This window comes from Schistocerca cancellata, chromosome 7, assembly GCF_023864275.1.
Source record: "Schistocerca cancellata isolate TAMUIC-IGC-003103 chromosome 7, iqSchCanc2.1, whole genome shotgun sequence".
Lineage (NCBI taxonomy): Eukaryota > Metazoa > Arthropoda > Insecta > Orthoptera > Acrididae > Schistocerca > Schistocerca cancellata.
This window is the reverse complement of record NC_064632.1, coordinates 19,534,568-19,547,362: the sequence shown is the minus strand read 5'-3', so window position 1 is coordinate 19,547,362 and position 12,795 is coordinate 19,534,568.

Sequence of the window (12,795 nt, the reverse complement as noted above, 5' to 3'; positions counted from 1 at the left end):
AGTGTCCCTAATTTGCTGGGAAGTGGCGGTGCGGTCCCCTACGGCACTGCGTAGGATCCTACGGTCTTGGCGTGCATCCGTGCGTCGCTGCGGTCCGGTCCCAGGTCGACGGGCACGTGCACCTTCCGCCGACCACTGGCGACAACATCGATGTACTGTGGACACCTCACGCCCCACGTGTTGAGCAATTCGGCGGTACGTCCACCCGGCCTTCCGCATGCCCACTATACGCCCTCGCTCAAAGTCCGTCAACTGCACATACGGTTCACGTCCACGCTGTCGCGGCATGCTACCAGTGCTGAAGACTGCGATGGAGCTCCGTATGCCACGGCAAACTGGCTGACACTGACGGCGGCGGTGCACAAATGCTGCGCAGCTAGCGCCATTCGACGTCCAACACCGCGGTTCCTGGTGTGTCCGCTGTGCCGTGCGTGTGATCATTGCTTGTACAGCCCTCTCGCAGTGTCCGGAGCAAGTATGGTCGGTCTGACACACCTGTGTCAATGTGTTCTTTTTTCCTTTTCCAGGAGTGTATTTTTAATGACAAATTTCATTAAGGAATAAATATATTGGGAAGCAGTAGTTAGTATCCCTAGTTCCCTCAACAGGCTTCTGCAGGATGTTCTTGAGTTCACACCACATATAACTCTTACTGCACGTTTTTGTGCCCGGAACACTTTAGCTTGGCTTGATGAATTACCCCAAAAAATAATCCCATATGACAGTATGGAATGAAAGTAAGCATAGTATGCCAGCTTTTTCATTTTTATATCCCCTATGTCTGACAAAATTCGCATTGTAAACAGAGATTTGTTAAGACGCTTCAGCAGTTCTGTGGTGTGCTCCTCCCAGTTGAATTTATTATCAAGCTGTAATCCCAAGAATTTAACACTGTCCACTTCTTCTATCTTCTTGTCATCGTATGTTAGACATATACTCTTGGGACACCCCTTACAAGTTCTGAACTGCATGAAGTGTGTTTTTTCAAAGTTTAGTGACAAAGAATTGGCTAGGAACCAGTGATTAATGTCCACAAATATTTTATTGGCTGATCTTTCTAAGACTACAGTTGATTTGCTATTTATTGCAATGTTTGTATCATCGACAAACAAAACAAACTTGGCATCTGGTAATGTTATTGATGAAAGGTCATTGATATACACAAGAAAAAGTAATGGCCCCAAAATGGAACCTTGTGGGACCCCACATGTAATTAGTTCCCAGTTGGATGATGCCTGATAGCTTGATACATGTCTCTTTCCTAATAACACCCTTTGTTTCCTGCCAGAGATATAAGATTTGAACCATTTTGCAGCATTTCCTGTTACACTATACTATTCTAGTTTACTTAAAAGGATATTGTGATTTACACAGTCAAATGCCTTTGACAGATCACAAAATATACCAGTTGCCTGCAATTTTTTGTCTAATGAATTAAGCACATTTTCACTGTAAGTGTAGATAGCCTTCTCAATATCAGAACCTTTTAGAAATCCAAACTGTGACTTTGACAGTATGGTATTTGAGATAAGATGGTTATAAAGACGACTGTACATTACTTTTTCGAAATTTTTTGAGAATGCTGGCAACAGTGAAATTGGACGGAAATTTGATGCTATTGCTTTATCTCCCTTCTTAAACAGTGGCTTAATTTCAGCATATTTCAGCCGTTCAGGAAATATTCCACTGATAAACGACTGGTTACACAGATAGCTTAATATGTTACTTAGCTCAGAATCACATTCTTTAATTAACTTTGTTGATATTTCATCATACCCGCTAGATGTTTTTTATTTTAAAGATTGCATGATTCCAGCTTCACTCCCGACGTCTATGGTGAGGTCCATCTTTGCAACCACGACACCATGCAGCGCGGTACAGATGGGCCCAACAACATGCCGAATGGACCGTTCAGGATTGGTATCACGTTCTCTTCACCGATGAGTGTCGCATATGCTTTCAACCAGACAATCGTCGGAGAGGTGTTTCGAGGCAACCCGGTCAAGCTGAACGCCTTAGACACACTGTCCAGCGACTGCAGCAAGGTGGAGGTCCCTCATGTTTTGGGGTGGCATTATGTGGGGCCGACGTACGCCGCTGGTAGTTATCATGCACATCTTGTAAATGACTCCCTTCAGGATAACGACATCGCTCGACTAGAGTGACCAGCATGTTCTCCAGACTTGAACCCTATCGGACATGCCTGGGACAGATTGAAAATGACTGTTTATCGACGACGTGACCCACGAACCACTCTGAGAGTCTACGGCGAATCGCCGTTGAGTAGTGGGACAATCTCGACCAACAGTGCCTTGATGAACTTGTGGATAGTATGCCACGACGAATACGGGCATGCATCAATGCAAGAGGTCGTGCTACTGGGTATTAGAGGTACCGCTGTGCACAGCAATCTGGGTCACCACTTCTGAAGGTTTCGTTGTATGGTGGTACAACATGCAATGTGCGATTTTCATGAGCAATAAAAAGGGCGGAAATGATGTGTATGTTAATCTCCATTCCAATTTTATATACACGTTGCGAAACTCTCGGAACCGAGGTCATGCAATATTTTTTTTTTTTTGATGTGTGTATAACTGGTTCTATAGCGCATCACTAGAGAAATTGCTTGCTACAGGAGGCGTGCCGGGTTAGATTCGTGGGCTAGGCAAAGCTGTCTGTGTAACAGAATGATTGTCCCTGACTAAAGCAATACGCACAATGACCGACGTTATCAGATACCTGTTTCAACGTAATATCAAGGTACGACTGCCAATTTATTAACAACACATAATGCACCAATTCAAGCATCACAATTGGCGGTATTATGTAAATGCTATCACATCTTTGACTGCAATTAAGAACATGAATATAGTGAGTATCATAGATGATGTTCCCTTAAACGTATGATATAGACTAACAGATCTTCGTAATTGCATTGTTCATACTACAGATGTTGAAATGCATGTCCACCTTGCTGCATACATTGATGTAAGCGCTGTGACTTAGGAAGTCGGGATTAGCATGAAATGACAAGGCCCCTATAATGTCACTCCTTAAACGCAACAACTAGTTGGTCAACAAATTAACAATTTAATCAAGACCACATTCATAAAACTGCTAACATACAATGAACATGCCGTCTTAAGAACAATCCAAAATGACCAATAGCTTCCTTCTCAAGCAAGCAGCGAATTAGAATTACTTAATGAACAATAAATTTGAAGTAATTCAAAGATGCCTCAGATAATTTTTTTTAGCAATAACACAACCAGCACAATACTTTGCACTTAATATAATTCATTGGCGAGCAAATATAATTTTTTTTAAATTACACGAGAGATGTTTGGTGTTTATCAAAAGGGCAGTGACGCCAGGCTCCCCAGGGCAAAAGGTGACTTAAAATGCCGGAAGCAGCAGATCGGCCGTCCAAAACAACACCTAAACGCCGGCGCCCGACCGGGAGTCACTTCCCATTAGACGACACGTCACAGCTTCAGTGCGCCGAAGCGGAATGTGGCGCCGTTCCCACACACCCCAACTCGCAGAAACTGGAACACAAACAGACCGCAGAAGACACGGCAAACACCAACCAAACATCAATCAATATACGTTAAAAAATTGATAAAAAAATACTCAGACCGATTACTGTTGAGTGAGTGCATTCAATAAGTGCACGTATATAAGGAAGTACATATACAGGGCTATTACAAATGATTGAAGCGATTTCATAAATTCACTGTAACTCCATTCATTGACATATGGTCACGACACACTACAGATACGTAGAAAAACTCATAAAGTTTTGTTCGGCTGAAGCCGCACTTCAGGTTTCTGCCGCCAGAGCGCAGTGAGACAAAATGGCGACAGGAGCCGAGAAAGCGTATGTCGTGCTTGAAATGCACTCACATCAGTCAGTCATAACAGTGCAACGACACTTCAGGACGAAGTTCAACAAGATCCACCAACTGCTAACTCCATTCGGCGATGGTATGCGCAGTTTAAAGCTTCTGGATGCCTCTGTAAGGGGAAATCAACGGGTCGGCCTGCAGTGAGCGAAGAAACGGTTGAACGCGTGCGGGCAAGTTTCACGCGTAGCCCGCGGAAGTCGACGAATAAAGTAAGCAGGGAGCTAAACGTACCACAGCCGACGGTTTGGAAAATCTTACGGAAAAGGCTAAAGCAGAAGCCTTACCGTTTACAATTGCTACAAGCCCTGACACCCGATGACAAAGTCAAACGCTTTGAATTTTCGGCGCGGTTGCAACAGCTCATGGAAGAGGATGCGTCCAGTGCGAAACTTGTTTTCAGTGATGAAGCAACATTTTTTTCTTAATAGTGAAGTGAACAGACACAATGTGCGAATCTGGCCGGTAGAGAATCCTCACGCATTCGTGCAGCAAATTCGCAATTCACCAAAAGTTAACGTGTTTTGTGCAATCTCACGGTTTAAAGTTTACGGCCCCTTTTTCTTCTGCGAAAAAAACGTTACAGGACACGTGTATCTGGACATGCTGGAAAATTGGCTCGTGCCACAACTGGAGACCGATAGCGCCGACTTCATCTTTCAACAGGATGGTGCTCCACCGCACTTCCATCATGATGTTCGGCATTTCTTAAACAGGAGATTGGAAAACCGATGGATCGATCGTGGTGGAGATCACGATCAGCACTTCATGTCATGACCTCCACGCTCTCCCGACTTAACCCCATGCGATTTCTTTCTGTGGGGTTATGTGAAAAATTCAGTGTTTAAACCTCCTCTACCAAGAAACGTGCCAGAACTGCGAGCTCGCATCAACGATGCTTTCGAACTCATTGATGGGGACATGCTGCGCCGAGTGTGGGAGGAACTTGATTATCGGCTTGATGTCTGCCGAATCACTAAAGGGGCACATATCGAACATTTGTGAATGCCTAAAAAAACTTTTTGAGTTTTTGTATGTGTGTGCAAAGCATTGTGAAAATATCTCAAATAATAAAGTTATTGTAGAGCTGTGAAATCGCTTCAATCATTTGTAATAACCCTGTAAATAACTAGCTTTACAAGTACAAGTTTTACTAGTAACATAATAACTGGTTGCAATTTTTTTTACAGGAATGTACCAGGGACGTCGCTTGATGGAAACAACCCTAAATCACATGCACGCCTTCGTGCTAATCTGCCTTTTAACAGTCATCCAACCAGCGGATTTTAAAGCATATAGTAACTGCTGGTCTGCATACAGTCACACAGACTTTGCCGGCTGCTCTTACTTCGACAACACGTACATTAAAACCATCCGACCAAGAAATATACTCGCCGCAATGCAAATCGTTTGACGAAACGAAGGCAAAAAATAAACCGCTTCACGTACGATGTAGAGCGTTGTTTGAGATGGTATCCAAAGATGGGTCTATCCGAGAAAACAGGCACCAAAGCAACGCGACGAGCAGTGCCCGGAGTTGACATCAGACACGGCCACCACAAACTCGCGACCGTCTTGCAAGGTAGACCGGCCGCGCCACCGCTGGCCGAGCCCCGTGTTTGCTCCGTCGTCGCCTCAACCACGTCCTAGCGCCTCGTAGAGAGTCCGACGACCAACTCCCCTACCAGCCAGCAGATCACAACAGGGGCAAAGATCGTAGTACGGCCGGGTAATCGACAGTACTGCCAAAGAGCTGGTGTGCCAGAAAAGGCGCACCACAGCTCAAGGGCCTCTCGGTAGTAGCATGGACATCTCATAATATTAATTTTAATTTTAGTAATCAACAACCTCAGCTGCACCGTTTCCCTAGAATTTACCTAGGTTTCAGTCGGGATAACCCAACCTTCTTCATAATAACAGGCTGTTGATCATTAAAATTAAAATTAATATTTATACAGTTGCTGTCAGGGCCGCGAAATGTTGAAGATATCTCTTAATATTTCTGCAGATACTGAAGCGCAAGTATGAAGTACTCGTTCTTACGTACGGATTTTCCGGTTCGGTTTCGTAAACACTAGCTTTGACATAACCCCACAAGAAAAAACCCAAGGGCGTTAAATCTGTCTTTATCGCTGGCCATCGAGTGCAACCACCACGACTTACTCGCCGTTTGGTGTCCACATTGTTGAGATATCTCCTAACCCCTCCACAACAATGGGGTGGCGCACCATCATGCTGAAACCAGTACCTCACAGCCAATTGGAGCTGGATGTCTTCTAGGAGATGCCCAAGATTCAGCTCATTCTGTAGGAATTGAAAATGCAGCTTACTAGTTAGTCTGGGAGCCAAAAAAAAATGGTGCATTGATGTGGTCTCCTAGAATGCCGCACCACACTTGTACACCCCAGTGTGCTTGTATGTGATGTGGTCATAACTAGTGAGGATTTGCACCTGTGATGTAGATTGTGTCTATTGACTGGCGCCACTGGCAAAATAGCATTCATCTCCCCATAAAATTCAGATTTACGGCTTCTTCACTTACGAGACGTCTTCAGAACGATACCCGATTTTGGAAATCGTTTCTAAATAGGTGTTGGTGTAGGAGCAGCTTAAAGCGCTGCCATTTTTGTTCCTCCACCATCCTTTGTACCGAAGGCCTCGATATCCTCAGATCTCCTGCAGCCCTTCCTTGTCCTAATTACAATGAGAAGTAGGTATTACTGGGCGAGATTTAATGACTGCCGTAATATTAATAATAATGACTATATTATTACACTCCTGGAAATTGAAATAAGAACACCGTGAATTAATTGTCCCAGGAAGGGGAAACTTTATTGACACATTCCTGGGGTCAGATACATCACATGATCACACTGACAGAACCACAGGCACATAGACACAGGCAACAGAGCATGCACAATGTCGGCACTAGTACAGTGTATATCCACCTTTCGCAGCAATGCAGGCTGCTATTCTCCCATGGAGACGATCGTAGAGATGCTGGATGTAGTCCTGTGGAACGGCTTGCCATGCCATTTCCACCTGGCGCCTCAGTTGGACCAGCGTTCGTGCTGGACGTGCAGACCGCGTGAGACGACGCTTCATCCAGTCCCAAACATGCTCAATGGGGGACAGATCCGGAGATCTTGCTGGCGAGGGTAGTTGACTTACACCTTCTAGAGCACGTTGGGTGGCACGGGATACATGCGGACGTGCATTGTCCTGTTGGAACAGCAAGTTCCCTTGCCGGTCTAGGAATGGTAGAACGATGGGTTCGATGACGGTTTGGATGTACCGTGCACTATTCAGTGTCCCCTCGACGATCACCAGTGGTGTACGGCCAGTGTAGGAGATCGCTCCCCACACCATCATGCCGGGTGTTGGCCCTGTGTGCCTCGGTCGTATGCAGTCCTGATTGTGGCGTTCACCTGCACGGCGCCAAACACGCATACGACCATCATTGGCACCAAGGCAGAAGCGACTCTCATCGCTGAAGACGACACGTCTCCATTCGTCCCTCCATTCACGCCTGTCGCGACACCACTGGAGGCGGGCTGCACGATGTTGGGGCGTGAGCGGAAGACGGCCTAACGGTGTGCGGGACCGTAGCCCAGCTTCATGGAGACGGTTGCGAATGGTTCTCGCCGATACCCCAGGAGCAACAGTGTCCCTAATTTGCTGGGAAGTGGCGGTGCGGTCCCCTACGGCACTGCGTAGGATCCTACGGTCTTGGCGTGCATCCGTGCGTCGCTGCGGTCCGGTCCCAGGTCGACGGGCACGTGCACCTTCCGCCGACCACTGGCGACAACATCGATGTACTGTGGAGACCTCACGCCCCACGTGTTGAGCAATTCGGCGGTACGTCCACCCGGCCTCCCGCATGTCCACTATACGCCCTCGCTCAAAGTCCGTCAACTGCACATACGGTTCACGTCCACGCTGTCGCGGCATGCTACCAGTGTTAAAGACTGCGATGGAGCTCCGTATGCCACGGCAAACTGGCTGACACTGACGGCGGCGGTGCACAAATGCTGCGCAGCTAGCGCCATTCGACGGCCAACACCGCGGTTCCTGGTGTGTCCGCTGTGCCGTGCTTGTGATCATTGCTTGTACAGCCCTCTCGCAGTGTCCGGAGCAAGTATGGTGGGTCTGACACACCGGTGTCAATGTGTTCTTTTTTCCATTTCCAGGAGTGTATTATTATTATTATTAAAGGTATAAGTAACACTGCAACCTAAATGCAATGGCACGATAATGCTTTCATTTATACTATATTGTACGTACGCTTTATTTTCTCTGAAGCTATGGTTACCATGTGTGGGATGTGCTCCAAAATATTTAATAACGTTCCGGGTGACATCGGATGCGTCGCGGATTGGTCTTTCCACATCATCTTGTACCTTACAACCTACCCCCTCCTTCTTACTCTTATTCTTTTATGAAGATCTAAGAGGAGCAAAGATTACAGTAAACTTTCTAGGTTACTCATCTAGTTATTTGGTGTGTACTGAGCTGTTACTTAGCTATTCGTGCACTCACGTTCGTCGGATGGTATACATACCATCCAACGAACGTGAGTACACGAATAGCTAAGTAACAGCTCAGTACACACCAAGTAACTGGATTCCACATCACTACCGCAACACCAAGTGCATATTGCTGACAGACGAAGTTCACCTTTTAGTATTTTGTTTACCAACAGCCGCTCACACAGTTGCAGATGACATGATGTTCACTGAGTAAAAAACGGCAACAGAAAACAAGCGCACAGAAAATACGTCGCAAACACCGACAGTAATTCTCAAAAACATGCTGTAACATACAATAAATAAGGTAGTATGAAAGTATCCATAGAAAACTATATTTCAAAAAAATGGTTCAAATGGCTCTGAGCACTATGGGACTTAACTGCTGTGGTCATCAGTCCCCTAGAACTTAGAACTACTTAAACCTAACTAACCTAAGGACGTCACATACATCCATGCCCAAGGCAGGATTCGAACCTGCGACCGTAGCGGTCACGCCGTTCCAGACCGTAGCGCCTAGAACCGCACGGCCACTACGGCCGGCAACTATATTTCAAAAAACGAGTAGTAAAAACTAGTTTGGGAGAATAAAGAAATAAACGAATAACAAGGTGTTTTGCATCAAGGCTGACTCAATTTCTGATATTGTTGTGTATAAAATTATATGAAAGTCTTCAGAAAAGCAGCTCAAATAATACTGACCTGTCCAAAATTCGAAAAACAATACTGGTATCGAAAACTATTGTTGATGAAAAGTAATGCTAGAGAAGGATGTCCCGTTACAACCTGGAAAGCTCCCTCGGTTCTTCAGCGCATCTCTGCACGTCTAACACACGTGCAGAAGCTAGACGTTGGAACACGTTGTGAATATAGCCTCAGCTGCATTCTTGTGGGTCTCCCCATAGATCCGTATCCTATCAGTGTTGTCTTCGCTAGATTATATTGCTGTTGTTACCTGTTTGATTGTAAGACCTGTCTAGAACTACAAAACAGATAGCCACGCGACCTTTTCAGAATGGAACCAGAACCAAAACGCACATAGATGGCAGCACAGGTTGGTGGAGGTTCGCTTGTACGTGCACTTCTCGTATGGGTGCAGTAACGAGGCAACCCTTCTTGCACTAACGTATGCAGGAAACATAAAACCGCAGATGACTGCTTGTGTGGGCCACCTGTTAGATGTGATAAAAGATGAATGAATGTGAGAGGAAAGAGGGTGGATAAACATCTTTAGCTCTACAAGATCATCGCTGATAATACGCTACATCGCTGCCATGGTAGTAGGGACGCAACTCGCTTGTACAAGAATGTGGAGCGGAATCGCCTGAGACATATTGGTATAACCAACCCAGCATTCACTTTGGTAAACAATGGGTGGCCTGAATCTCCAGAATACAAGTCTCAATCATGAACCATTCCACCACCTAGCTCGATCGTTCACAGTTGAGGACGTATCATACGGAACCTTTTGTAAAGAAGGTCTATAAACTAGTAATTTCATCAGGGCAGCTGCTTTTACGTGATATTTAGTACCGGATACTTTAACTACCTGCATTTCCTTTTCTGTGTGTTTTTTTCTGGTTCAGTGTTGCATTCCTTTTCTTTATCTTTGTTCTAGTATTATTTATAATTAGTACATCCAACTTTCTGTATACCGTATTTTGCATACTTTAATCTTTGACTGACTCTAAAATTTCCTACCTCTACTACAGCTTAAACCCTCTGCTACAGCTTAAACATCCAGTAACAATTTTTAAAAAATACTGCTTTCCAGAGATTATTTGTATTATTTTAATATAATTTCAGGTAAAAAGTAAAAATTACAGGATATATCTTCATGAATTTTGTTTGTGTTTCTGAATACCAACCACACCTAATTACTGAAAGCAATAGTGGCTTCAAAGAGACAACAAACGTGAACATCCTACCAGTGGATACTAGGTATGCTACTAGTGAAATATACTTAAAGTTCATAACAAAAGCAAATATAAATATTATCTAAATTACAAATCGCGCTAGTTGTGAATTAAAATTACGTGAAGTGAATAAACAGTGCTATTCAGTAGAAACGATTCCTTGTTTGGTGATTCACTTTCTCACATGTCACACGCTTTGCGCTATTGGGCAAACAGTCAAACGTTTTTGTCGCTTCGTAATGCACAAATTTTTAGCCAACCACATCATAAGTGATGATAAATTATAGGCTATTGTTTTCCTTGTAGTGTTGCAGCTGAGGATATTATTCTTTGCAGAATATGATATTCATGAAAAATACAATTTGTGAAGGCGCAATTTTAAAGATTATTTCCTGAAATATGTGCTTAAACACGACAATGGATGAACCCATATTATCTCAATGTTAATTATCTTCGAATAATTAATTTCTTTCTGTGTGTGTTGATTCATCCAAGAATAACACAAGACGTTGATGGATGGATATTCAGGATGTTTATTTGTTTGTTTCTGAGACTAACGCTAGCGTGAAAGGCAAAGGTGGCAGAACAGAGACCACAATAGCGTCCTTGTAGTTCAGTGTTTTTATATTCTCTGAAACTTTTGGAACATTCTTCACCGATCATAGATTCCCGTTCCAGTGCTACACCTGTCATTGAAATAGTCAACTGTCATATTTCAGTATCGTAAGCGTTCTGCATCGCGGATCCTAAATTCTGCCGTGGACTACAGAGTGGACATTGTTTTCGCTGAGAATGCAGCTACCACAATGACTGTGAATGGGAAGTTAAAAATAATGGGGTAGAATGGTCAGAAACTGGTGGTTTGTAGTGATGAATCACGCTAAATCCCGTGGCAGTCCAGAGGCCGGTTTGGGTTGGCGGAGGCCTGGAGAACGTTACTAGCCACCACGTGTAGAGCCAACAGTGAGCACGGAGGAAGTGGTGTTATATTATGGGAATGATTTGCGTTGGTAGGAGCGGCCCCTTGTCAACTCAAGAAAGCTCTAATGCGGAAGGAAATTAACACATTTTCTAGCATTGTGTACTGACTGCATGCAGCAGAGAACCAGTCTAGAGACGGTGACTGTGTCAGCATGAGAACGCACACTGTCATAAAACAGGCTCTATGAGGCAATGGACTGTGGACAATTACATTATTAAGATTTTCAGGCCTGGGCAAAGCCCCGATGTTAACCCAAAGGAAAGCTTTTAAGTTAATGAAAAAGTGGGGTTCACTCCAGGCCTCAGCGCCCAACTCACTACGTTCCCTGGCTTAGGCTCTTGAAGATGAACGGTCTGCCATTCCTCCACAGACATCCACACACCTCACTGAAAGTGTCCCCGCTAGTGTTCAAGCTGCTGCCCTAATGTTCACTACTTCAGGGTGAGTCACTAACTATTCACACCAAGAATAACTCCGAAAGTATGATAGTAACTAAGAAGTTTGCCGGACAGAAGTTGCGTGGGACAACGGGGGCCATAATATGGCGTTGGTTTTTTGTTCTTAGGTGGGGTCGCTTCAGAGATATGAAGGTCAACTTTGTTTTTTTAAATGGAATACTATAGTATGGTACTTATTTCCTGATATTGGCTATCGAGACGAATCAAATGGTTCAAATGGCTCTGAGCACTATGGGACTTAACATCTGTGGTCATCAGTCCCGTAGAACTTAGAACTACTTAAACCTAACTAACCTAAGGACAGCACACAACACCCAGTCATCACGAGGCAGAGAAAATCCCTGACCCCGCCGGGAATCGAACCCGGGAACCCGGGCGCGGGAAGCGAGAACGCTACCGCACGACCACGAGCTGCGGACGAGACAAATCCAATGATCGATAACAGTAACGTCTTTGAAGGTCAACGAAGGTCACAAAGGCGGCATGAAAGTCCATTTACAGAAGGTGTTCGAAGTGATACCATTGGTATCAATGCAGTGCTGAATCTTCTTACCATGGATTGACTGGTATTTCTCATCAGTTCGACACTTATCGAAGCACACGCTCTGACAATTCTCTCTCGCATATCTTCAGGTGCAGTGGGAACGTCTTTATAAACTATGTCTTTTACGAATCCCCACAGAAAAAAATCCAGAGGCGTCAAATCTGACGAACGAGCCGGCCACGACACATCTCCTCCGCGTCCAATCCAACGTTGTGGTAAATGTCTCTACCATTCATTTCTAGCCATCAGCGAAAAATGTGCTGGACACCCATCGTGTTGATACCACATTCTGTTCCTTGTTCCTAAAGGTACTTCTTCCTATAACAGACCTAATGTTTCTTGCAGGAATGTGATGTACCTCCTACCATTAAGACTTACTTCAATGAAATAGGGGCCTATAATTCAGTCCTCCAGAATCTCACACCGACCACGGTTTTTGGTGTGCAACTTTCCGCAGTGAACAT